General features: G+C 44.1%; 2 long non-coding RNA genes across 5 annotated transcripts; one reads left to right on the top strand and one right to left on the bottom strand.

Moving 5' to 3' along the window:
* Nucleotides 1-1,650: 1,650 nt before the first annotated feature.
* Gm36860 lies at nucleotides 1,651-15,926 on the top strand. 3 transcript variants are annotated; one of them, XR_386656.4, is made up of 4 exons: nucleotides 1,657-1,985; nucleotides 6,604-7,264; nucleotides 9,903-10,076; nucleotides 14,905-15,926. It is a non-coding gene; the product is annotated as a predicted gene, 36860 (long non-coding RNA). The 3 variants fall into 3 exon arrangements; XR_877814.3 differs by having other exon boundaries at nucleotides 1,651-1,985; nucleotides 6,604-10,076; XR_877815.3 differs by lacking the exon at nucleotides 9,903-10,076 and having other exon boundaries at nucleotides 1,658-1,985.
* Gm36914 lies at nucleotides 6,369-21,882 on the bottom strand. 2 transcript variants are annotated; one of them, XR_877816.2, is made up of 4 exons: nucleotides 21,731-21,882; nucleotides 21,190-21,268; nucleotides 6,544-6,647; nucleotides 6,369-6,438 (listed from the first exon to the last, which is right to left on the bottom strand). It is a non-coding gene; the product is annotated as a predicted gene, 36914 (long non-coding RNA). The 2 variants fall into 2 exon arrangements; XR_386657.3 differs by lacking the exons at nucleotides 6,369-6,438; nucleotides 6,544-6,647 and adding an exon at nucleotides 14,479-15,706.
* Between the last annotated feature and the right edge of the window lie 4,663 nt (nucleotides 21,883-26,545).

The following is a 26,545-nucleotide window of genomic DNA, read 5'->3' as shown; positions in this document are numbered from 1 at the left end:
CATTCAATGCAACTGGCTTCCATATAAACATGACACTGTTATCATAATTAAGCTGGGATTCTTTCCCCTTTGTGAAATAGGAAGCAAAGAATGCAGCCCAAGAGAGGGTATCAGAAGTTACAACACAGCTGCCAGTTAAAGGAACATTTTATTAGCCTCTGTTGATCATGAATATCAACATGGGAGCAAATGTCCCTACCCGACCCCATCCCAAGCTCGCACACTCACACACACACACACACAGAGACAGACAGACAGACAGACAGACAGAAAATACCAAATTGCTACCTGTTCACTTTGCCTACAACCGAATCATTACTACCCCATCTCAAAGGCAGTTAAGTCACTCAATGGTGATCGTCAAGTGCTTTATATTCTAATTATATGAAACCATGATGGTATGTTAGTCAAACCTCTGAAGAAATAGAACTGACCTGCTGAATATATATTACAAAGGATATTTATTAGATTTATTTACACAGTATGAGCTGAGTCATTCAAAAATGGGTCTCAGCATGATGGAAAGGCTGGATATGTCAGCAGTCATAACCTGGAACAGAAGGCCTGGAAGGTTCCTTGAGAGCTTTACACCACACTGGAAGGCCAAAGAAAGCTGATATCAGCAAATAATGTCAGCAACAGAGTAGATGCATTTACCAACAAGGAACTAAGACAGGCAGGCCAAAGCAGCACGGCTTTGCCCTCAGATCTCTTGATGTGTGGGTCACTGTCAGAAAGCACTGCCACTCTGAAGAAAGCTCCTCCCCATTCAGCCAATCCTTCCAGAAAATTCCCTCACAGACCTGCCCACAGGTATGTCTCTTAGTTGATGCCAGATCCAATCAGGTTGACGTTGAAGACTACCTATTGCAGCTGGAAAGATACTTATCAGGAAAGATTTTAAATAATTTTCATTATATCCTTGTAGATGTCATTACGGTGAATGGGGATTGGATGGAGCCCTACCCTCACCTGCACTCAGACCTCAAAATGGTCTTATCTGGGAGTGATCAGACCAAGTGGCTTGTGCTGTCCTTCATAACCCAGGACTTCTATACTAATATCCCACTGATTCATAATACCTTCAGGATATAGGAAGTTCGATAGAAAATAATCACCATAGTTCTATTCTGGTGTTGGCTCAGCATTCTGTATTGAAGGTCAAGGCTGAAACTTTCTAGCACTTCTTTTGCTGCCCAGTATTTCCACCCTGGTTGATTCTTTTTTCCACCCTGACTTACACTGGCTCTTCTTGGAGTCTTCATTTGTAGCTTGCTCAAATAAGTGACTTTCTTGCCTCTCCAAACCACTTTGATCTCCTTCAATTGAAATTATGTCATAGATTTCAGAGTCTCCTGAGTTTTAATATTGCAGCCACCAGCTGCCCTGTGCCTTCTCCATTTTAATTATAGTCTCTATTTCAAAAACAAAAAAAAAAAAAAACAAACAAACGAACAAACAAAAAAAAATGGCTAGGGTAAGTGGGGGTGGGGGTGGGAGTGGGGGAGGATGTTTAACCCTTATAAGATTGGTCATGAACCATGACTTCAGGCCTCCAGTCTGTGTGAAGCTGAGCGAGAAATAAAGGCTCACATTACATCACATGGTGGCTCAAAAGAAAGCTATGTCACTGGGGACAGTCCTTGCAAAACCAGAATGTCTAGTCACTTTGACCTACAGCAAGAAGTTAGGAGTAACCAGGGCAGATGCTCCTGCAAACAGCTGGGCCAGCCCCAGCGCAGCCACTGTGTAGCGGAATTGCATTCAAGCCTGTGAAACAAGGAGCAATCTGGGGATAAGGAACACAGGAGGGTTTTTCTCTTTCTTTTTCTTTTTCGGTTTTCCAGAAGGACCTGAGACCTGCTCGGCCGGCTGGCAGAATCTCTTACAAACTTAGCAGAATCTTTTTGTCCAAAGAAAAGGATAGCCACTGACTACCTCTGGAGCAGCTGCTGCTGGAAACCAGGCTCATGGCAACCTACTGGGTAAGGCTTCGGTTTCTGTCAGTGTGTCTATGGTGTGCGTGGAAAAGATAGTACCATTTTAAGTGGGCAAAAGAAAAATCCATGTCAGCTACCAGGCAGCCTTCATGAAAGTATTCACAGAAGTGCAGGTGACAACTGTTGCTCACTAGCTGTTCCTGATAGAAGAAATCATCTGGTAGGTGAAGGCAGAGATTACGAATGGTAGAATAGCCAACATTTCTATAGCCCTGACTCTACGTGCATCCCCCATGTTAAGCACATTACAATTATTAGCATATTTAATAGTTTTGATAATCTTAGGAGTAACTTCTATGAGTAGTGTAGTTTTTCACATAAACAAACTAAAAACCTACGGGCATTACAGTCAGATCAGGGTCATAGAACCCAGAAATTGCCGTTGAACTTAACAGCCAACAAATCATACATTTCATTGTGTCAAATTTTATTTACTTCCTTGGGGCCATCTTCGAATAATATTGTCTCAGTGAGGGTTTCTATTGCTGTGATAAAACACCATGATCAAAAGCACCTTAGAGAGGAAAGGATTTATGTAGGGGCTTATCTATTTAGTCACTGTTCTATTACTGTCAAAAGACACCATGACCAAAGCAACTCTTAAAGAAGAAAGCATTTGATTGGGGACTGGCTTACAGTTTCAGAGGTTTAGTCCATTACTATCATGGCAGGGTTCATGGTACTGGAGCTATAGCTGAAAGTTTCATCCTAATCTGCAAGCAGAGACAGACAGACAGACAGAGCCTGGGTATGGGTTTATGAAATCTCAAAGCCGACCCCTAGTAACATACTTCCTCCAACAAGGCCACACCGCTTAATCCTTTAAAATAGTGCTACTGCCTGGTGTCTAAGCATTCAAATAGATGAGGTTACAGGGGTTGTACTGGCTGGTTTTGTGTGTCAAGTTGACACAGACTGGAGTTATCAGAAAGAAAGGAGCTTCAGTTGGGGAAATGCCTCCATGAGATCCAGCTGTAAGGCATTTTCTCAATTAGTGATCAAGGGGGGAGGTCCCCTCGTAGGTGGTGCCATCTCTGGGCTGGTAGTCTTGGTTCTATAAGAGAGCAGGCTGAGCAAGCCAGGGGAAGCAAGCCAGTAAAGAACATCCCTCCATGGCCTCTGCATCAGCTCCTGCTTCCTGACCTGCTTGAGTTCCAGTCCTGCCTTCCTTTGGTGATGAACAGCAGTATGGAAGTGTAAGCTGAATAAACCCTTTCCTCTCCAACTTGCTTCTTGGTCCATGATGTTTGTGCAGGAATAGAAACCCTGACTAAGACAGGGGTCATTCTTATTCAAATCAATATACGATCAATCATTAAGGAAGTTAGGACAGGAACTCAAACTGAACAGGACTCTGAAGACAGGAGCTTTGGAGAAGTTCCAGTTGTTCCTCATGGCTTGCTCAGCCGATTGTGTAACACATCCCCAGGACAGTCTACTCAGGTGTGGCACCACCCACAATTATCTGGATTCCCACAAATGCCATATGCTTGGCCACAGGCCACAGGAGACACTTTCTCAGTTGAACTTCCCTCTTTTAAAAGAACTCCAGCTTGTGTCAAGTTGACATAAAACTAGCCGGGGCAAATCTTGTTTAGCATTTTAATAAATAACTTAAGAAACATTTTTTTTATGTTTGCCAAGAACAGAAAGAGATTCTAGGCATTGAAATACTTAGTACAATAGTAAAGCTAAACATCTGGCCTTGAGTTTAAGACTCCTGAGAGACCCAACTAATGTTTACCTAGTGAGCTAAGCAGACTTGAGTTGGAATCCTGCCACTGCCATATTAGAGGCATGAATAGCGCAAGTTATTCTTGCTTCTGTGACTCTATTTCTTGACCTCTATGTTGGAGCCCTACGAAGGACTGCTTTATAAATTGAGAAGATTACACATCACGCAGAGTTCTCCCTCAGGACTATACCTATATATATATAGCAAGTAAGTGACGCCTGCCAGCCAACAGGAGTGTTAGTGATACTGACAATAAGGTGGTCATGGTGGCAATGGTGGTCATGATAACAGCAATGGTGACAGAGGTGGGAGTGGTAGTTAGGAGTGGTGACGTCAGAAGTAGAATGACCATTGTTAGTGTTTCAAAGAAACACTCCCCCCCAGGTTTATGTGTTTGAAGGCTTGGTTTCCAGGTGATGCCACCATTTTGAATGGCTTTAGAAACTTTAACAATTTAACTAAAACCTAGGTGGAAGAATTACCCCCTGGGATGTTGGGCCTATTTTTTCCTATTCCTTTCGTCCCACTGATTCTGTTTCCTGTCCACCATGAGAAAGCTCTTTTACCATGTGTTCCTACACTGAGATGTTCTTATCAAACATACAGAGGTAAGCCACTCTGGAATTGAGAGATGAGATAAATCCTTCCACAACTGAGTGATTTGGTCACAATGATGAAAGGTTGATATAATCATAACGACTGTGGTGATACGGATATTAGTGGTGGCTATAACAATGATGGTGGGATGGTGCAGTGGTTTTAATGGTGGAGGTGGTGGTGTACTCTCTCAGCCATGATATGATCCATGCCTTCTGAGTGGGTCCTGCCAAAAATATTCTCCTCGTGACAGAACCCCACTCACATGTCCAACCTGAATTTTAAAAAGATCTTGAATATTCTCTGTCCTCTGACACAAAACTGATGGCTTCAAATCCTGAGCCTCTCTGATTCCTTCACAAATATCCAACCTAGTCCTTATGTTTTTATATTCATGTCTCTATCTCTCCTATTGGATTCTTAACTCCTAGAAAGTGGAAAGTTTGCATCCTATCTTTGCATCCCTGGTACCTAGTGCAACATCAAGGCAGACACTAAACTACATGGTCAAAGAAACAGTGAATGATAAACAGTGCAAGAGACAATAAGCTTATGGAAGGGGCAATAAGTGTAAGACCGTTTGTTTATTTTTTAAAATTAGCACTATAAAAGTCCTTATATACAAAATGGGGGTGATAGGAGAGAAAGAATAGGGATGTGTGGTTTTGACACATCCACAAAATAACAGAATAGTGAGCCTAAGCCCACAGCCTGCACAAAGAATCTCTAGGACAAACAGAACAAGGACTACATTTCTTGTTCGTGATTATAAAAAACCAAGTACTAATTCAAGTTGAGAACTACCAGTGAGTTTTGAAAAATTGAAAGATATTCAATGGTAGTTGATCTAAGATTTTTTTTTCATTGTTTCAATGTACTACAACAAACAATGAAAGTCACTAATTCATGGGCGTAAGACTGAGATGTGAGCACACACACAGTTTCATTCTATGGTAGCTTATGTTATAATGGAAAGACTGAGGTCAGCAATGTTTCACAAAAATGTTCTCAGGGCACCTGCGCGTAGAAAAGCGTCTCCTTATTTCACTTTCAATGTATCACAGCAGAACGATTCTTCAAAAGAGTAAATATAAGCTATTGAAAAGAATGAACTATTCGCTGGGCATGCAGCATGATGGAAAAGTGCTTCCCTAAGAAGCTTGGAACCCCAGGCTCAGGCCTCAGTTCAGAAAGAAGAGGAAGGAATTAAAAGAGGGAAAGATGTAGAGAGGACAAAATTGGGCAACAATACACAGATCAAGGCCCCAAATTTACATAATTATTAGTCAAGAAAAAATATCAAAAAATATCAAGTCACTCTAGTTGTAAGAAATCCCACCATTGATGTCTGTACATATGGAATAGTCACTGTTTACAGGAATGCAATGCTCCACAAGCTATGTCTTGATATTATTTAATACAAAAAGTTAACTATTCTAAGAACAGGACAGTATAAAAATAGGACAAGATGATAATTTTAAAAATTTTTTTAAGAACCGAGCCTACTTGGTCGGTATGTTTTTCCATACCTGCTCCTCAATAAAATACCATTTTTCTCTTCCTCTACCGTGGTACACTTTCTTAGATTATACCACATATTGTTCCCTCTTCTCTATGCCAGAATCATTTCATAGCCCAGAAGTGAGTTTCTGCAGTATGCCAACTTCTGTCCTGCAAGGTGGGCTAGATCATCTCTTTCCCTCATTAGATCTTAAGCTTCTTTGCACTTCCCTTAATGACCCTCACAATACCTATGAAAAGCTTTGAGCAGGGTAGTCCTTAGTAATTGCTTGCCACATGGGGGTGAGGGGGGAATGAAGTAATGAATGAACAAATGAACCAGCTTTTACCCAGTGCCCCTGGAAACAGATTATTTGATATCAAAGATTAATGCTTCCCTTAGATTCAAGCTGCTGGAATCACTTAATTTCTTTGTATTTGGTCCACATGTGAAATTCCAACCAACATCAAATGAAAGTTTGATTAAACAGATCAGAAACAGCATGTGGGATAGCTGTCAATCCCCCTGAGGCAAGATGTGAGTCTGGAAACCAGAAGACCAGGACACTGCAGAGCCGAGGGCATTCAAAGGAGCCTAGGTTTTGCCTGTGCAAAAAAAAAAAAAAAAAAAAAAAAAAAAACCTAACCCAAAGTGTCCATCAACCCCCCCAAAACAAACAGCTAAGCTCAGAGCCCCATCAGTATTTGCACCTTGTCTTCCGGTTGTGACTGTCTTTGTATCCTGAGTTCCACTTCTCTGTTCATTCCTAGGCTGACTCCCCATCTTAAGGGACATGGCAACGGAGAACTCGGTGCTTTCGGGAAAAAGAAAAAAAAATTATAAGCTGAGAAGGCAAAGCTGACAGAGGAGTTTCCACTTTTGAGCTTCTTCTGGCTTCTCAGAAGCCCGTGTTGCCCTTGAAGCTAGTTTCCTAGAGTAGGGGAGGTTCCTGGGAGTCTGCAAGCCACCGCAGTTATCTGGTTAGCGATCAGAAGGTTCTTGGTGCTGCCCCAGCTGGGATTCCTTCCAAACCATGTCTGCACCACCTGTAACTCTTCACTCCACTAGCTTGCCAGAGACCATCCCAAGCCTGGGGGAATGTGGGGCGCTGCCATTCCACAAAGAACCACCAGCCAACCTTGGCTGAAGAAGGACAACCGTGTACATTGCAAAGGAGTTGGAGCTTCCAGCTAAGGGCACCTAGCCAGGCCTGGTATGCAAATCTGGGATTTGTGCCCAGGGAACCTGCCCCAACTTGCCCAGGAGAGAGCAAGGCCAGAAGAGGATGGGAAAGGTTCTCATTCTCCACCTCCCCCAAGCCCCAGCCAGCCCCAGCCAGCCCCAGCCAGCCCCAGCCAGCCCCAGCCAGCCCCAGCCAGCTCCAGCCAGCTTCACCCAGTTTCAGAAGCCTTTGAAGTTCTGGGCCAGGAGGTATGGCCAGTATAGATCTGGGGATGTTTGTTTGTTGTGAGTTGTTCTATTTTTCGGTATCTTGATCTCTAGAAGACACAAGCTTTGGAAATAGAAGTCTAGTTCAATCTTGGCCTTGTACTGGCTTTATAAGCCAAAGAAAGGTTCTCTGAACCTTTGTGTTATCTGAAATTTTTAATAACCCTAACCTAGAGAATCAAACCCTCAGCGCTGTTGAAATTTTAGTCTAGTTATTAGTTTAGGGGTAATTGGGTCCCTGCCCACTAGACACCAGAACTCTCACCCTCCCACTTATGACAGCTAAAACCAATTTCAGACACTGACAAACTATTCTCCAAGGGAAGAGACTAAATTACACCCAGCTGAGAACCAGTTACCTAACTCAATCTGTAGGTTTGTGTTGCGCACATTTTATTGTAAATCCGGAGTCCGGTTCTTATGAGCAAATGCAAGAACACTTGAGGATTCGTAATTGGTACTGCAAACTCTTCTCCCCACATTTCCCCTCTCCCCCACTGCTTCAGCACTCATCCAAATCCACAGATAGCCACTTCCAGGAGCCCTGAGCCTCTCTGGCATCAAAGTGCAGTGAGTCTGAGCACAAAGCAAGGTGCAAGTTTATCCCTCAGAAGTAGACATGAGAGACAGTAACAAGCCAGCTTCCTAGCTCTTCGATAAGCCCGAGGTGTGTTCTACTCCTTTCAGGAGTATCCAGTGAGACCACAGTGGGAACTGGCTTCCCAGTCTCACCTTCTGCTCCCCAACTTATTCCCTAGGCTTGCTTCCCAAATGCTTTCACAACATCCTCTGCCATTCATGGTTTTTAAAATAATAAACTAAGACATAAAAACTGTACCTCTTATTTCTATCAGTATTTTATTTCTCATTCACCAGGTTTCTTATTAGTTCTTAGCTGGATTGTAGGGTTTCGAAACTGTAATGTTTTGTTTTTGTCTTTTAAATTCTTATGATAAGTCAGAATAACTGATCTGCTAAAATGAGGGTCTTAACAGAGGCAGATAAGAGTCTGAAATTCTTATTTCTCAGTTTGACTTAGACCTCATCTATCCCTTTCACCCTCACCCAAAACACACACACACAAACTCACACTCATACAAAGTTGTCAGTTGTTGATTTACAGGAATAAGGATAACATGACAGCCTCTTTGAAGCATTGTTTCAAAGGAAAAACCAAAGTTTTTGTTAACAAAAAAGCATCATTTTTCTGAATCCCTAAAATGAGTTGGGCATTGAAGGTATATTCAAAATGATGCCATGGACCCTTACTGCAAGCTCTCCACTCTCTGGAGATTAATGAGCAAGCCCAAGATTACAGAAGTGTAGCAGATGCAGAAAAGGTCTACCTTCATTCACAGAGATCAGAGATACCACGTGGAGGAGGTCAGGCTCCAGCAGCCTGAATTTAGGACCTGCTGGCATCAACAGGGAAGAGACCTCAGAAACAGCTCCCAGATTCAGATAAATAGAAACATAGGCACCACGTAGCACACTGTCTTGGGAACTCACAGGTAATGCCCAGGTTGAATATGTGTCTTCGGGAATCATCAGGGCCAGCTAAGTGTTGAGAGAGGAAGATGCAGAGGAAAACAGACTGAGCCATGAAGCCCCTGCCTAATGTGCTATTTTAAGAAGTTTGATGTGTATCCTTTATTGATAACGTAGGCAGACACCTCTTCATCTTTCTGTTGCAGTGACTACTCTAGGTCAAAGGTATTAATTATGTGACTCATGATTTCAAGGATTTTAGTCCATGGTCTCTTGGCTGTACTGCATCTGGACACATAGAATGGTAGGAAAACACAGAGTGGTGAGGCAATGCCAAGATGCTCACCTCGCTGCAGTCAGGAAGCAAAGAGAAGCAGAATGACAGCATCCAGGGTTCCAACAGCCCCCTCAAAAAACCTCCTTCATGACCTAACTTCCTCTAGGATCCACTTCCTTAAGGTTTCACTACCTCCTGAGCAAGTCATTAGCACATAGACTCCGAGAGACATTTAAGATCCAAATCGTAACAGTAGCTAAAGATCTTAAGTGAAATTCTCTTAGTAATTTAACAAATACTAGCAGCTTCTACTGTGTAGAATCTGTGGTCTTGCGTCCCAGCATCATAGCAAGGAAAAAGACACTAGATTGATGTCAAATACGGTCTGGTGTGCTCTTTAGAAGAAAGTTGTATGACATCACGGAGTGTGAGAGAGAGGACGATCCTTACAGTGATTCAACTCTGCAACCATCAAGCACTAAGCACCCGGCTATGCACCGGCTCATGCATCAAGAGCAGCCTGTTTGGCTCTCGGGAAATGACAGTTATAAGGTAGAAATGACCTCTGAGACAAAACATCTTAACAAATGCCAGATATGCTATCTGAAAAGCAACAGATTCTCACACAATGCTATATATCTCTTGAATTTTGTCAGGAAGGAAGCCTATTTGGACTCTATCTCACAAAGTCTTTCACGAAGAATCAGTCAAAAACGTCCTAACACAGTAGATAAGTAGGTCTTTTACCAACTGCAACTCTCACTCAGTCAAACTTCCCCCAGTCCTTGAATAACCTGTTAATGGTGGTTTACTTAACAAGAAGACCCATTCTACAACTGCATTAATTATCCCCAGTTCTTCTTCAGTCATTACATCATCTACATCCCACGCTGAAACCTGAAAGGATATGAATGCTGTCTTTTTTCTCTCTGTTTTATGAGAGGCTTTCTCATCGCCAACCCATGATAATATAAGCCATGACTTGAGGAAGGTGACCTAACACCACCAGAACTCCCTCCAACTCAACAGGTAATTGCTTGTAATGAGATTCTGGGAGTTGCTTTGTGGGAGACCATGCAAGATAAAGAGCTAAGACTCCCTTACAAAAAAATCATAGAACCACCAAAACAACCAGACTGAAAGGAATTTCCAAGGACCAAGACACCACCAGCTCACTTGGTAGCTAAGCATCCCTTATTAAAGGTCAGAAAACACAGGGTGGAGTCAGGGGTCAATGCCTGGCATCCACATTGGGCCTGCTCCACTGCACCACATGAGATCTTACCACCCATGGCCATTGAGAAGTTGTCCACTTTTTGAACAAGCTTGCCAGACATTGGTGGCCCTGGGCATTGTGGCATGTTTTAGCTAACAGTTTAGAGAATCTAGAAAAATGAATTCCCTTCCGTGTGCATGCATCATGCCTTCTGGTGTTACAAAGCCTTAGAGAATACAGTGAAATATTTAGGAGCAAAGTTAGAAGCTAATTTCTAGCTCTCTTGACTTTCTTTACAACAAAGAGTCTTTCTACTCTCTTACAGTCTCCTGTGCTCTAAGAGTCCTGCAGGGAAATCTTAAAGAAGAAATGTTGAATTTCAACATCCAAACCTAAAGCCAATCATGCTAAAGCCACGATACTACATAATACCCCATCCTTCCATTTATCACTGGGCAAGACAGTCTCCTTCGGCTGAAACCACCCTAGTATCAACTATCCCGCTAAACCCTAACACAAACTCAGCTCCACCAAACAATGCAGTGCTCTCAGTGAGAGTTATCATTCATAGGACTGCACAGAATGGGAGGTCGTTCTCTTTAATGCACAACAGTGGTGAGGATGGTTAAATGTCATGTAGATCTGACAGTATTTCAGAGGAGAGCATTAGTACCACAATCTGCTTCGATTTTATATATATATACACACACACACACACACACACACACACAGAGAGAGAGAGAGAGAGAAAGAGAGAGAGAGAGAACAACAACAAAACAAAAAACAAAAACAAAAAAACAGCAAATCCACAACTTTCATGGTAAAATTCTAAAATTCTGACCCGAAAGCACAAGGTAGGAAGGCTTGGCAAAGCCGTGTCAATTACATGGTGATTTAAGCTTGCTTTTGCTGTAGTTCATGCCCCAAGGCCTTCCTGCTCCAAAGCCTCCTCTTGAGTTTCCATGTGGTTTCCTTACTTTAGGACATGTTGAAAATATAATGAGCCCCTAGCCCCTAGACAGGTTATGAAATGGATTTAGACAAATGGTATGTTCAAGAACTAGTGCTTTGACATAAGACAGGAAAAGACTGAAAGGAGAACTAAATGCTAGTTATTTTTTAATCATGATAAATGTTACTTAGAGCTAGGGGAAGAGAACGTTGCTTAGAAAACATGTTGGGAAACAAATTAGAGCTGAAAGAGTTTCAGTCCTTTTGATAATCGCTCCTAGATATACCATTTTGAAACACAATGCACCTATAAGGCACATTGCAATTGTGGCCCAAGAGGGGAGCAGAAGATGTTTGCATGAGAAAATAAAGATGGCTGCTGTCATGCTAACTAAAACAGGCCATGGGTTTGGAGGAGCAAAGCCTAAGTAACAATCTTCATGTTCAACAATAAAGATAAACTGCCTATGGATGTGACAGCGATCTGGCTGCAGCATCTGTCTCGCCACTCATCACCAGGATTGATTCAGTTGATCTTGCTGGCTAGGCTGGCATCCCCTTCCTCCCAGGCTGCTCCATGTGCATCCCTCACAGAGCTGCATTCTTGGATGAAGAGGATGACTTCACCCAATAGAGGAAGACCAGTTGTCCATCAAGGGTATATAAGTAGTTGTGCTGCCCTGATAGAACCTCCAAACAAGCTCTCAAGATATTTATTATGCACTGGTGATAATGGGAGAGGAATATAAGAGGTTAATGAGGGGTGACTATGCTCAACATACATTATACACATGGTTGACATTGTCAAATAAATGAAAACAATTTTAAGTAAAATGTACAAGGTAGTAAAACTGTTGATGTATTCAAGCATACAACAATAATTATGGAATGTGAAAGCAAAAAAAAAATGTAATTTAAATGCACTTTGGGAGAACAAAAACGGTATGCCTGTTTTAGTGACAGGGGTTCCTCTGCATATAAGCCTTTAGAAAGGACCTCTTGCCCCAGAGTCCTTAACGAGGTCACTGGGCTTTTCTTTCCCTGGGTTTGACATTACTGGCACTCACCCCACTCTCTAATTGCCTTGATCTGACTGTTCAGTGGTCTTAAACAATGCCTAGCCACATCCATCCTTCAAGAAGCCTCCCCAGCTTTCCCCACAAGGCTCCCTCGCCCAGCATCCCCTGCTGCATCTCAAGGGCCTGTGAACTTTCCAGTTGTCCCAAGTTGACCGTACAGGTCTTTTCAATAGAGCTCTCGCGCACTTTTCTAATTGCTTTGTCCTGGAGTCTTGCACAGGGCCTGGGATCTGCAATGGATGGATGAATGGCTAACAGCATGATTGACAGGTGACTTATTGAAAGCCTCTGAATACACATCCTTGCTACCGGCCTCTGTCTCTACTGTCAGTGAGTGACAGTGTCTTTATACTTCCCCCCCAATGCAAGTGACCAGAGACCAGGAGGGAAGAGACGCAGGAAAGCCTGTGCCATTAAGGCTGACTTCTTTTTCCAAGTTTGTTTCAAATACTGTAGAAGCATGAAGGAAGGGGATGACAACTTTATACACAGAATTCTCTGACCACAAAGGTCACCCATTCAGAGTTGAAGAATGGTGACCACAATCAACTCCTGAGCATGTTTACTGCCCCACCCCCAAAAAATGCTACTCCACCTCCTTTGTTTTTGTCCCCCAAAATCATCCCATATCTTTTCTTCCCAAAATAAGAACTGGCCTGTTTTATGCCTCTGTGTGATTATTTATTCTGGCCCATTTTGTCTGGAGGAAATCATCTAATATGATCAATTTGTGTCTTGTTTTTTTTAAGATTCACCCGTACTTAATTGTTGTTTATGATTGAATAATATTCTAGTGAATGCATACATCAAATTTTGCTTATCTATGTATCAGTCATAAACAATGGTGTTTTTTAATATTCATATATAAATTTTACATATGTTTGTATTTAGCCTGTGTATCCTGTAACTGCTAACTCTCTATAGAACTGGGTCATATGGTAACTGCTTAACTCTCTACAGAACTGAAAGTCTGTGCTTCCTCCAGTAACCTGTGAGCATCTAATTCCTCTGCATGGTTGCTAACACTAGTGTTCTGGCCCTTTAATTATTACATACTACTTAGTATAAAATGGTAGTATGGTTTTGATTTGTACCTCCTGATGACTAATGCCATTGAGCACCCTCTAATGTAGTGAAGGTACTTACTGGTGACGTGTGTTTCATTGTTTTTAGATGTTTTTATTTATAAAAATATTTTTTATATAAAATAACATATTTATAATAAAGGTAAAGCATTTCTATCACTCTCAGATTATGGTAATAAACACTAAATGCAAAATGTACAACGAAAACTCCTTAATGACTACAGAGACTAATGAAATAATGGGCCAGGGGTTGGAGAAGTGGTTCAGTGGATAAAGCACTTGCCATGTGACTTAGGGTTTTACTGCTATGAACAGAGACCATGACCAAGGCAAGTCTTATAAAGGACAACATTTAATTGGGGCTGGCTTACAGGTTCAGAGGTTCAGTCCGTTATCATTAAGGTGGGAACATGGCACCATCCAGACAGGCATGGTACAGGCAGAGCTGAGAGTTCTACAACTTCATCTGAAGGCTGCTAGTGGAAGACTGACTTCCAGGCAACCAGGGTGAGGGTCTTAAGCCCATACCCACAGTGACACACCTACTCCAACCAGGTCACACATATTCCAACAAGGCCACACTTCCAAATGGTGCCACTCCCTGGTCCAAGAATATACAAACCATCACACCATGCAAGTATGAGGATTGGAGTTTGGATCTTAAAAACCCACATAAAAACTGGGTGGGCATAATAGCTTTCTGTAACCCAACACTCAGACAGCAGAGACAAGTGATCTCCCAGAGACAGGTCTCCATTCTGTCTTCTCCCGTCTTAGGTCAAAACACCGTTTTGTTTTGTTTTGTTTTGTTTTAACATACTTTTTGTCTAAATCCATTTCATAACCTATCTAGGGGCTCATTATATTTTCACAGTATCCTAAAGTAAGGAAACTACAGCAAAAGCAAGTTTATCATAGCTGGTAAGATAGACTAGCTGTTTAGGCTGGGTGAAAGATCTCTCATCTTAGAGAACAGTTCCCATGCAACACGCGCATGTGCACGCACACACACACACAGAGAGAGAGAGAGAGAGAGAGGGAGAGGGAGAGGGAGAGGGAGAGGGAGAGAGACAGAGACAGAGACACAGAGACACAGAGAGAGACAGAGAGACAGTGAGAGACAAAGAGAGGCAGAGACAGAGACAGATGGGAGGAGGGGCTAGCTCTTGGGGATACATATGGACTTTGGTCCTAGAATCATGTGGCAAAACTTTTTCTTCCTCACCCAGACCAAGGTCTCTGGGTCCTGATTTCTACATCTGTAAAATGGAGTATTTTAAACACCTGTATCTTAGAGCGAGTTTGGCGAATAAAGGATAAAGGGCTCTCATAAAGCACATAGCATAGCTCCTCAAGAGTATTTAGCACTCCATAAGCTTTGGCACATGAAACTAGGTGTTAAAACAAATTCCCCCTTTTAAACTCTGGGATGGCTGGGAGGTTTATTATGCAAATTCATGTTATGACTCTCAAGAAAGAAATCATTTGCTTTCCAAACTTAATCAACCATGAAACCTTTCTCACAGGTCCTCTGACAGGGCAAACGGTCTAGCAAATGCTTTGGAGAATATTCACCTACCTGCTTCCTTCTCTTACATGCTGGCAAGTGTCCCACAGACTCCATCACTCAACAACACATCCAAATGGGGATCCCTGGTGCTTGTGCCTGCCACCTCTTCAGCAAGAGTTTTTCATGAAGCCATCATTTTGGGAATGGGCAAAAAAGTCCTCCTGTGTTCTCCCCAGCTCATTCTCCCTATTCATTCCATCAAGTACAGCTTTGGCCCTCTTAGGCCATGCTTACATTGTCACAGAGGAGAATAGAGTCTTTGTCACAGATGTTCTTATCACACTTACCAGCTACAGAGGAATCTGTAGTCGAGCCTCCTGCTTTGGGAAGGAACGACCATAATGAACCTGAAACGGCTGGTTTATAGTTCAGAACCCTTCAGGACACACACACAGAGGGAACCATCTTTCCCACCATGGGCCCTCCCACACACAGCAAAGGAAGACCCTTTGTTCTCTTTGGCCACGATTCCAAAATTCATCAGCCTTCTAAGACTGCAGCCTGCAGGTTCCTTCTCAGAGGTGGGAACCTGCAAGTTGGCATGCAGTGAACACTCATGGAGTGAGACTCAAAATAGAGGTTTAGGTGGAGGTGAAGGCAAAGAGGTTTGAGCAGGAATAGAAGCCGTGCACCTCCACTCGTCACTGCTCCTTTAGAAGAACTGCAGAAAGAAGGACACCAGTGCGCATGTTCACGGGCAGGGCTGCTCACTCAGCCCAGTCAGACAACGAACAGCACGTTTCTTTCAAAGAAGATACCTGGAAAACAACAACCGCAAAAGCAACTTTGTGAAGCCTACCTGTGAGCCAGCTCTCCAGCCCCCACTGGCCAAGGCTGACCCAGACAGTCAAAGTAGCTGCGTGGGAAGATTCCAGGCGACAGAGGCATCACGAGGACCGTGTAAAGGTGACCTGGGGGTCTCTCCTCTGCCCTTTTACCCCCATGTGCTAAATTAAAGAAGGTGTGTGAGAAACAGAAGGAGGCTCAAGGCTCCCAATTAGCTGCTGTTGGTTTGCTGCACGTGTAGTGATGCGGGCTTGCTGGTGGAGAGAGGTTTGTCCATTGTGACTAGTGTGATTTTAGCATTTATAGCTCCCTCGGCTAGTGGCAAGCATATTTTCAGCTCTAATATCAAAACATGTCAGACTTTGTTTTGCCAAGGCTAACAGAATGGTACAGGTCTGATCAATTATTATGAACAATTTAACTAGGAAAGCACACACGTGGTACTGTGGAAAGTGGATTTCAGCTCAATGGCTTGGTCCCCTGCACAGGCATGTCCTTCAGTCCCCAGTGGCAATGGAAAGGGAGACACCCACGTCCTTCTCTCAAGCCTTGTAATGCTCCTTTCTAAATCCCCAAATCTCCAGATCTTCTTTGGAGCCCAACTTAGAAGACCTGGAAAATGTCCAAATTTCCCTTGCCTGAAGTAGACTGGGTAAATAAGACTTCTGAGATTACAGAGGGTAAATTTTTTTTATTTCATATATGTCTACCATATTTATATCATTTCCCCCTCCTCCCTCCAACCCCCTCCTGTGTCCCTCCCCCAACTCTTTCTCAAATCTCTCTCTTCCCAGAAGTTGTCTCTATTCCTGAAGATGCCATGCATTCAGACATGGGACTGACTGATGGGACTCCTGATGGAGCTGAACCAGAGGGCTTCTGGGGGGGGGGGGGGGGGACTAGCTTTCATAGTAACAGAAAATGTTATGAAAGGTACCAAAGGAAGGAGAGGATCAATAGCCTTGCCTAGCTGTGATATCTACGAACCACAATAATCATCATGATGATATCCCTAAAGTATTATAGTGGCACTCATATCTTGACAGTAACCAACAGCAGTCTAACTGGACTTAAGGTCTGGTCAATAAGCAAGAAAACATGGCTGGTACTGTAAACCTAGCCAATTATATGTGCCTGGTAAGTCTATTGACTCTATAGGGGGGACCTACTACAGCCACTTTCCCACCAGGATAATCCCTAATTGTATCCTTTATATTTATCCTTATGCCTGCAGATAAGAGCAGCTCTTGCCCCTCATCAGAGAAAATGCTCTTTTAATAATGCAGAGTCTATTGCAGATCCACAAGTGATCATGATGCATAGAACCACTGACCATGGGGTACCCAGCCCTAACTGAACCAGTTACAACACAGCTCCTGCACCTCAGGTTCAGGGAATGTCACAGAAAAAGGGGTGGGGAGACTTTAAGAGGCAGAAGACCAGAACATCTGTTTTAGATTGTGTCATCTGTATATGACAAGGATGTTGCACTCATGAACTCTCAAAACTAAAGTAGTTTGGACAATACTTGAGCAGTGACAATACCAGTTGACATCTCAATATGGAAAAGGGAAAACCTCAAAAGAGCCCACCCATAGATTAAGAGATACAGGCACTTAATGGCTGTTCAGAGAGGGAGAATGGGTCTTCCCCAGGGATAAGCCCACTAATTGGTTATTCAACAAAGTGGTCAGCCCAAAGTAACTTATGAATATGAACAGCAGTCAATGGACTCAGTGGGTTGTATGTCAGAGTTAGAGTTTTTATTGCTGTGACAAAACACCATGACCAAAAAACAAGTTTGGGAGGGAAGGGTTTATTCAGTTTATGTAGCCCATGGAGAACTGGGTTACCTGAAAGGGGGACTGGAACTGAAAAAAGATGGGGTGTGAGAGAAGGATGAAGCCAAGGCAAAGGTTCTGATCAAGGCTCAAAGTTTAACATTCAGCACTGTGTTTATATAGGGAAAGCCCACAGACCCCATCCTTTGTTTCAACTGGATTATGTCACAAAGCAAGCTCAGTAGGCTGTCTACTCCTCTAAACTCCTGCAGGAAATTGCAAATGTGGTGAGGCCAGCTGACTCCACCTAGGTAGTAAAACCATTTGTGGCAAGCATTCAAGATCTGTTTAGCCTACTTAAGGCTGGGGGAAGGGCACAAGCTTACCCTTCCACATCAAGGTTCACCACAAACAGAAGTCAGGACAGGAGCTTAAACACAGCAGGATCCTGGAGACAGAAGCTAATGTAGAAGCCGAGGTGGGGTCCTGCTTACTTATAGAACCCAAGAGTGTCAGCCAAGAGTGTCACCCATAATGGTCTTGCCCCTACCCCACTAATAACTAATGGAGAAAATGCCTTACAGCTGGATCTCATGGAGACATTTCCTTAACTGAAGATTCTCCTCTCTGATAATTCTAGCTTTTGTCAAGTTGACATGAAACCAGCCAATACTTTGTACTTATACAGTCTGTGTGTGTGTGTGTGTGTGTGTGTGTGTGTGTCTGTGTCTGTGTGTCTGTGTCTGTGTGTCTGTGTCTGTGTGTCTGTGTCTGTGTGGCATGTATGTTATGGTGGTTTGATTAAGGATGTCCTCCATAGACTCACAGATTTGAATGCACAGTCACCAGGGAATGGAACTGTGTAAAAAGATTAGAAGGATTAGGAAGTGTAGTATTCTTGGATTAGATTCGGCCTTGTTGGAGGAAGTGTGTCACTTAGAGGGAGTGGGTTTTGGGATTTCAAAAGCTCACACCCAGGAAGGAGATTATGTTCTCTCTCTCTCTCTCTCTCTCTCTCTCTCTCTCTCTCTCTCTCTCTCTCTCTCTCTCTCCCTCTCTCTCTCTCTCCTTCTCCCCCTCCTTCTCTGCTTTCAGGTCAGAATATAGCAGTTACTTCTCCAGCACCATGCTTGCCTGCCTGCCTGCCTGCCACCATGTTCCCTGCTAAAATGATAATGGACTAATCCACTGAAACTGTAAGCAAGCTCCCAATTAAATGCTTTCTTTTCTAAGAGTTGCCATTATCATGGTATCTCTTTCCAGTAATAGAGCAGTGACTAAGACATATATATACACGTAAGGAGATTTCTCATGCCAAGCACTGGGTGTTTTGTTAGTCTGTGACTCTTTGAGGAAGCATTATCACACCAAGTGGCATAACTTTAATTAAACAATCCCCCCTTGTGTGTGTATGTGTGTGTGTGTGTGTGTGTGTGTGTGTGTGTGTGTGTGTGTGAGAGAGAGAGAGAGAGAGAGAGAGAGAGAGAGAAACATAAAAGGGCTTTTCAAACATCATTAGTGTTGTTTATCCATCTTTCCTTCCTCTGTCTCTGTATGCCCTTTCTCCCACTCCATAGTTAAAGCGTCTCCCTCCATTTTCCCCACTCTCCCCTTTACAGCACCAATAAAAAAATTAATGAACAATTTAAAGCAGGGGGCCAATTTAGATTGGATGCCCCACCTCTAGCCTTTTGGGAGAATGCAGAAGCTAAGAACACCAGTTCTGGGATAAGACTTGCTAAGCTCAGTTCTTTGCTTTCTCCTTCTCCATGTGATGATGAACTATTTACTATGTCTCTTTCTGCTTCAGTTTTCTTATCTATAATTCGGGGGGGGGGGGGAGCAGCTATTCCTATGCCTGTCGAGAGAACTAAATGAGATAATGTGAATTAATTAATGCAGATAGTGTTTCAGTGATTTATATTAGGTAACTATTGTTATTTTTATGTCATAGGCAGGCAACAGGTTTGCAGAAAAGCATATACTTTATGTCAGGAAATCCATATCTGCCACCAGGGCTACTCTGTTCACATCTCTAGGCCTCCTGTTTCCTTGCCCACAAATTGGAGATGGTTGGCCATCTGAGAACTGCCTGAGGCTTTAGGGTGCTGCTGTATGGCACAAGTGTTTGCAAACTGTTATATGATAGCCAATGTAATCTAATATGATTATCCCAAGCCTCTGGAGGTGCTGGACAGAGCCATTGACAGGAGTTGACAGTCTTGGTAATGGATTAAAACCTAAAACCACCCTTAAAGCCTAGAAGTGCAAAGCTCAAATGAGTCAGAAGCACAGAAACATGGGCTCAAAAGGTTGTGAGGCTGGCGTCAGGGCAATCTCTATGAAAGGGTTGCCTGACTGATTCTACTTATTGGCTTAGCATCCTTCAAATAGACTGACTGTATTCCCCCACTCCCACCCCCACCCCCCACCTCCCGCTCCCAGTGGACATTCAACATTACTAGCTCCTGTTGGCCTAAACTCTATAATGGTTTTGTCCTTATTGAAGTAAGCCTAAGTACTGTGGCTTGCATATGGTTTGTCTCTGCAAAAGCCCATGCTGAGATTAAATGTCACTGTAACAGTGCCGAGTTATAGCAAGGCCTTTAAGAGATGGTTGGTGTCACAGGGCCTCTGCCCTCTTGAACAGATAAATGTAGCTCCCACAGAGTAGGTTAGGCGCCGTAGGGGTGTGGGTTACATAGTGTGTTCTGCTTCCTGAGGCTTTCCTTATCTTCCCTTCACTCTATGATCTCTCTGCCATGGGGCTAATTGCCCTTCCTCCCACCTAAAGCCTTTATCAGAAGTCAAGCCAAGCCAGAGGACTTCCAGAAAACGAACATCTTTTCTTTATAAACTATCCAGGTTCGGCTAGTATGATAAAGCACCTGCTCTCAACCTGTGGTTGCAATCCCTTTGGGGATTGAATGACCCTTTCATAAGGATTGCTTAAGACCACTGGAAAACACAGATATTTACATTACGGTTCCTAACAGTAGCAAAATTACAGTTATGAAATAGCAATGAAAATAATTTTATGGTTGTGGGTCACCACAATATGAAGTACCATATTAAAGGGTTGCAGCATTAGGAAGGTTGAGAGCCACTGGGCTGAAGCAACAGAAAACAAGCCAAGACAGGAAAAAAAAATGCCCATCTGGAGCTGAAGAATCATGTCCTAATGGTATCCACCAGGAGCTAGGCACACCTGACCTGTGGCTTCAGCTAGCGGCAGCAGCCAGAGATCTGACCACTTGGTTCATATCTTGGAATTTATCCATGGTCCCTAAACTTTATGCTCTCTGAAAGCCTCTTCAGTCTGATGGTCTGCCAAGGCCAAGAGAACTTGATAATTCCCATATAATTCTTCCTTCTTTGACTCTTGAGATCTAGCATGCATTAGATGCTTTTATTCAGTCTCTTACTTCGTGAAAGACTCAGAAATGTATAAAACAGAAAGAAAGAGGGGGGATAGGAGTTGAAGAATCATGACTTAAAGGAGGTCAGACCTGACCCTGGCCTACTCTCAGGTGATAGAAAGGGAAGGGTGTGTTCTAAGTTGCGCCAGAGCGCCTCTGGGGAGGAAGGAAGCTCTTTGGGGAAGCAGAGTAGCCTGCAGTGCTCAGCAGAGCTGCCAGTGCCTGAGGGAGGTGTCCCATGTCAGAAAGCCTCACCTCAGCTGATCTCAGGTGAACAGCTCTCCAAGGAAGACACCTTTGGTTTGAGATAGGGTCTAGGGCCACACACTGGAGCCTAAGAGGAAACAAAATCACAGGCAAAATGGAGGGACAGACACAGTTGGATCACATCTTCTTCCCCATGCTGTAGGCTTTACCCCATTTCCTCTTAGCTGTGGTTAAAGAGAAAACATCTCTATTAAACAAGGGCCTTTCGCTTAAGGTCTCCCTCCATCTTCTGATTCCACCAGGGGCTGCCTGCCGCTGAGAAGCCGCCTGCCTGTGAGCAGTTGCTCTCTCTCAGCTCCTCCCAGGCCCTTTGCCGGCTGCTCATGCCCTCCTTTCTGTTTGTGTCCTCTGTCAGTCCTCCCCCACCCAAGCCTCTCAGACCCCTTCATTAGGACGCCCAATATCCCTGCTTCTTTCCATGAACCCCACCCTCTCTGCCCCCTTTGTCCCCTCCGCAACCCTCGTCCTCACTCCCCTCCCAGTCCCTTTCTCTTTTCTCCTCCCTGGTCCCTGCCCCTCCCCAACTCACCTTCCTCCTCACTTCCTCTTTGCTCTCTTCCCTCCTCCTCCCTGTCCCCCACCTCTTTGCTCCCCTGTGCTGGCTAGGTTTTCATCAACTTGATTGACACCAGGGTCATCTGGGAAGAGGGAACCTCAAGTGAGAAAAATGCCTCCATCAGATTAGCCTATAGGCAAATCTCTGGGTCGTTTTCCTGATTAATGATTGACAGGAGAGGGCCAAGTTCACTGCAGGTGGTGCCACCCCTGGGCAAGTGATCCTGGGTTGTATAAGAGAGAGAACTGAGCAAGTAATGGGGAGCAAGCCAGCGAACACAGTGAACACATGGCTCCTGCCTCTGCTCCTGGGTTCCTACCCCAACTCCGTGCTGCATTGTGTTAGGGACGGGTGAACCAAGCAAAAGCCTTTCCTGCCAAGTTGCTTTCCGATGCGGTGTCTATCACAGTGATAGAAAGAAAACCCAGACATCTCCTCTCCACCCTGACCCTTTCTCTCTATACACTCTATTCTCCACCCCCTTCCTTCTGTCTGTCTTTCCTGATCACAGACCATCTCAATAAGTACTTTCTGATTTCCTAGCTTCTGGTTTCTATCAGGCCCAAAAGTAGACTCCAGTTTTATGCACGGTTATCAGAAGGCTCAGCTTAGGGAAGAGGAGTGGTGGCTCATTCCTCATATATGTATGTATATATGTCCATAGATGTTTAGTAAGAAGTGTACTAAAAAATATTTTATCATAAAATTTCCAAGCATGTGGACTATGTATTGTTTCTTTGTAGCATCCCAGAGGCTAACTATGCCTAACACACACACACACACACACACACACACACACACACACACACACACGTATATATACATATACCTATATTCTTAAATGTCTGTTCAATAAAAGCCTCAACCAACAAATGAATGATGTGGAAATCAAACATCCCTTTATTTGGCTTGAGCATATGTGGTCCCAGTATCTGTGAACCAGAGAGCGGAGACATCCATCCCGGGAATCCTCGAGTGGAGACTCATTACATCAGCAGACAAACTAAAAGGTGTTGCTGCAGCCTGGACTCTTCAATGGCCAGCCTTTTCCTTGTTAGCTTCATTGACTTTCCTGGCAACTCTTCCTTTATAAACACAGGTAGAATCCCAGTGCAGAGCCACCGGCTCTGCTCATGTCTCATGCAGGCCGCTCTCCCTTGCCCCTCCACCCCTCACTGGTTCATTCCTGGATCCCTCTCTCTCATCTATCCAGCAAATGTTGATGTGATGCCTTCCCCATGACAACCTGTGGGCGGCAGGCTCTATGTGTACTATCTCATTTAACCCACAGGAGACTCTGAGGAAGGGACTATTGTATTTCCTTTTTACGTGAGGGAACCAAGGTGAAAACTGGCCAAATGGGTTCCCCCAAGTGTCCTGGTTTGCTCACCACTGAAGTAGTTCCCAGGACATGGACCTTGAAGTTTTAAACTCAGAACAGTCTGGGGCAGGCTGCTCCAGTTTTCCCAGGACTTGGAAATTCCCTGGGGCATGGGACTTTCGGTGCCAACACTGGGAAAGCCCCGTGCAAACTGGATGAGTTGGTTACCCTGCGCCAACCACATGCCTGGGGCCATACCACTAGTCCGCTTGAGACCCAAAACCATTTCATCTGACTCCGGGCCCCACATCTACCCACCTTGCCCAGCTAACCTCTAACCCAATATTTGGAGCTGCTACTAAACCACACTACAGTCACACCCAACCACCACTGCTGCTGTTCAGGTCTCCACTCTGGGCTACATTTGTAACACAATCACCGATGCAGATCAAAGGCTTGGTTTGGCTCACAACTTTGGAGCTTTCAGCCATGATTCAGTAGACTCAATGCCTTTAGGCCTCTGGTGGGAATGGGGCAATTCATCATGGTGGGAGCCCACAGCTTTGCACAACTTGCCCTTAGCAAAAATACCAAAGATCGAAGGAAGGGCAGAATCTCCTGCAGGGCATATTCCTCAAGGCTTAAAGGCCCCACCCTCTAAATATTCCATACCTCCTAGGAGCATCAGCCATAGTGATTATCTAAACCATGGCAATCATCTTTAACAAAACTCTGACACTGCACCAGAGAATACTCCACTCTGAGGCCATTCCCCAGGTCCTATCCTTGCTCTCCTATGATTTTCTTGGCAGACAAAATCCAAACTCTTTATCTTCCAGCCCCTGTCAACGTGGCCCTGCACTCTCTCTGCCTGGGTTACAGTGCTACCAACTTCTAGACTACCTCTGTTCTTGCCTTGAATCTTCCGTCTCTGGAGAACTGTCAATTTAACATCGACTTGGATAGCTCTGGGGAAACCAAAAAGGAGGCAGACACAGTACCACAAATAAGCAGTTTTCTCCTCATTTCAGGGGCCACTTCATCACAACCCCTCCATGACCCCGTCTCATATCCAGAATGTGAACTGTCCGTATCGTGACTTTTGGGATGCTGAAGAAGTTTGATCTTTGATCTCGGTTTTTTTTTTTTTTTTTTTTTTTTCTTTTTCACCTGGCCATGTATGTGAGTCTCAATTCCCTAAGGAGATTGTCCGAGTGCGAAGGCAGCTGTGTTGGAAAGGCTTTCTTCTGCTTCCCACAATACATCTGACCTTGTGACAGGCACATAATGGCTGCTTGAGGGTTCCTCATCAAGCTAAATTAAATTGGTTAAAGCAGGTTCTCTGACACAAACAATTCTATGTAACCATTTTTCCCCCTGATCCCTGAATACAGAGCAGTTATTCTGCCAGAGAAAGCCTTAACTTGGAGCTAATTTCACTGGATTTGGGAGGGCCAGAGCCAATCAAGTTGACCCATTTACATTTCTTATTCCACCTCTGCAGGAGGAGCCTGCCTCCTTCCCTTAAGCTTCCTCCACCCCCAGACATCTCAGAACCTAATCACCACCTTCCGAATCCTGCCTGTCAACTTCCACCCCCTCAACCAAACGCACACACCACCTCAAACACGGAACCACAGTCAAATTTTTAAAGTTCAAGAACTGAAAAAGAGGAGCAATTGACTCATTTTCCCTTGATTCAAAGTGCTGAGGATTTTCTAGAACAATTCTGACATCCTTTGTGTGAGTCTTCTCCTGTAGCACAGCAAGCCAAGGGGATCTCGACACGCCGTCCAAGTAAACTGGGTGGGGCTTGGGGGCGGGGATAAACGTACTTCTCACTGCTCTGAGCCCAGGGTCACCTTTCCCCACAGGACTCCGCTATCCTTGCTGCCGGCCGCCTTCCGCTGTACAGTCGGCTTCAGAATCAACTCCAGCCATGATCAATCTTCTGTCACCAGCATAGCTCTGCCTTGGCCAGTGCAAAAGGTGGAGCAATGAATAGTTTTTCTTTTCCTTTCTTTTTTTTCCTCCGTAAATTCCACATTGAGAGAACCTCATGATAATCTCTAATTCGCCCAAGATGGAAAGATATCCCCAATGGAAGGGCAGACAGGCCTTTGGGGCTTTTGACTTTTTATCCCGCAGAGAAAGCTACTCTTTCAACTTTGATGTGGAGACTTTAGCGACTCATCCCCATTTTTTTTCATCGTTTTTCAGAAGACAGCAATGAGAAGACCATGCCCAGCCCTCTGAAAAGCCACCCCCAGCTCCGGCATTTCAGGGTTGTCTCTGGGTTGCTGGAGGACTTTGGAGGACTTTGGGATCCCACTGGCCCTTTTTTTTTTTTTTTTTTTTTTTTTTTTTTTGCAAAAGAGGAAATTCTCTGTAAACCATAATTGCTTTCTAAGGAGAGTGACTCTTAAGAAACTTGAGACCCAGGAAGACTCTGGATATGCAAATGGACCTAGCTAATTGAGGCACAAGGAAGGGTTGAAGGGCTTTAGATAAGTAATAACAAAAAGAGATCCACAGGGGCACCCAACAGAAGAAGAATAGAAGACAAAGAAAAGCCACAGCTAACCAGAAGGGCTTCAGCTTCGTGTATGGGGGAGGGGCAGAATGGCTATGTGAAGGTGTGGACCGTCAAAATAAAAGCCCTGGTATCTGCCTTTCAAATCTGCCATGAAATCTTTTCTACAGACTTCCAGGAATAAGTGGGTCTTATGGGCTTGTGTTGGTGGAACTCGGGGAAGAGGCTGGGTTGTAGGTATGAGTTTAACAGCAGCAAGAGTGCAGCCACAGAGGAAGAAAGTAAGAGTCAGAAGCCAGGATGATTCCCAGAGAACTGTCAAAAGAACTTGGAGAACTGCTGATGTCCTTACCAGCCTGATGGTTCAAGTTCATCTCTCCGGTTGTCAACAGGAAAAAAGACTTTTGTGTGTATGCATGTGTGTATGCATGTATGTACACATATGTGCATGCACACACAGACATGTGCACAAACACACACACACAGAGTTGGCCAAATCCAGGACCAGACACGGGGTATGTCTGGTAGCAACTGACGGGTGCCTCTGGAATGTGAGAGCTCCTCTCTGTAAATGCTGAGTAAATGGAATTTTGGCTTCTGACTGCCAGCGGATTGTCACCATCGATGTAAGAGACAGTTGCTGGATACATCGGGGTGCAGCTGAGAATTTCAAACGCCCCCCCCCCCCCACCCACAGTAAAGAAAGTTGACCAGGAGCATTTCAGCTGATGAGGCACGGGTTTCCCTTGATGGGCCAATGCTTTTAAATAGAATATTTGGAAGTGTCCAAAAACTGAAGGTCCTCAAAGATGGCAGCTGGGTTTCTTTATAGTTACAGCCTCTGTTAACACTATTAAAGAGTGTGTGGACGAGCCCTGGGAAAACTAGTGCAGGAAAGAGAGTGGGAAAGATGAAGGAAAGTCCCTAATTCCTG

This window comes from Mus musculus, chromosome 19 (genome assembly GCF_000001635.26).
Source record: "Mus musculus strain C57BL/6J chromosome 19, GRCm38.p6 C57BL/6J".
Lineage (NCBI taxonomy): Eukaryota > Metazoa > Chordata > Mammalia > Rodentia > Muridae > Mus > Mus musculus.
This window is presented reverse-complemented; position numbering and strand designations above follow the sequence as displayed.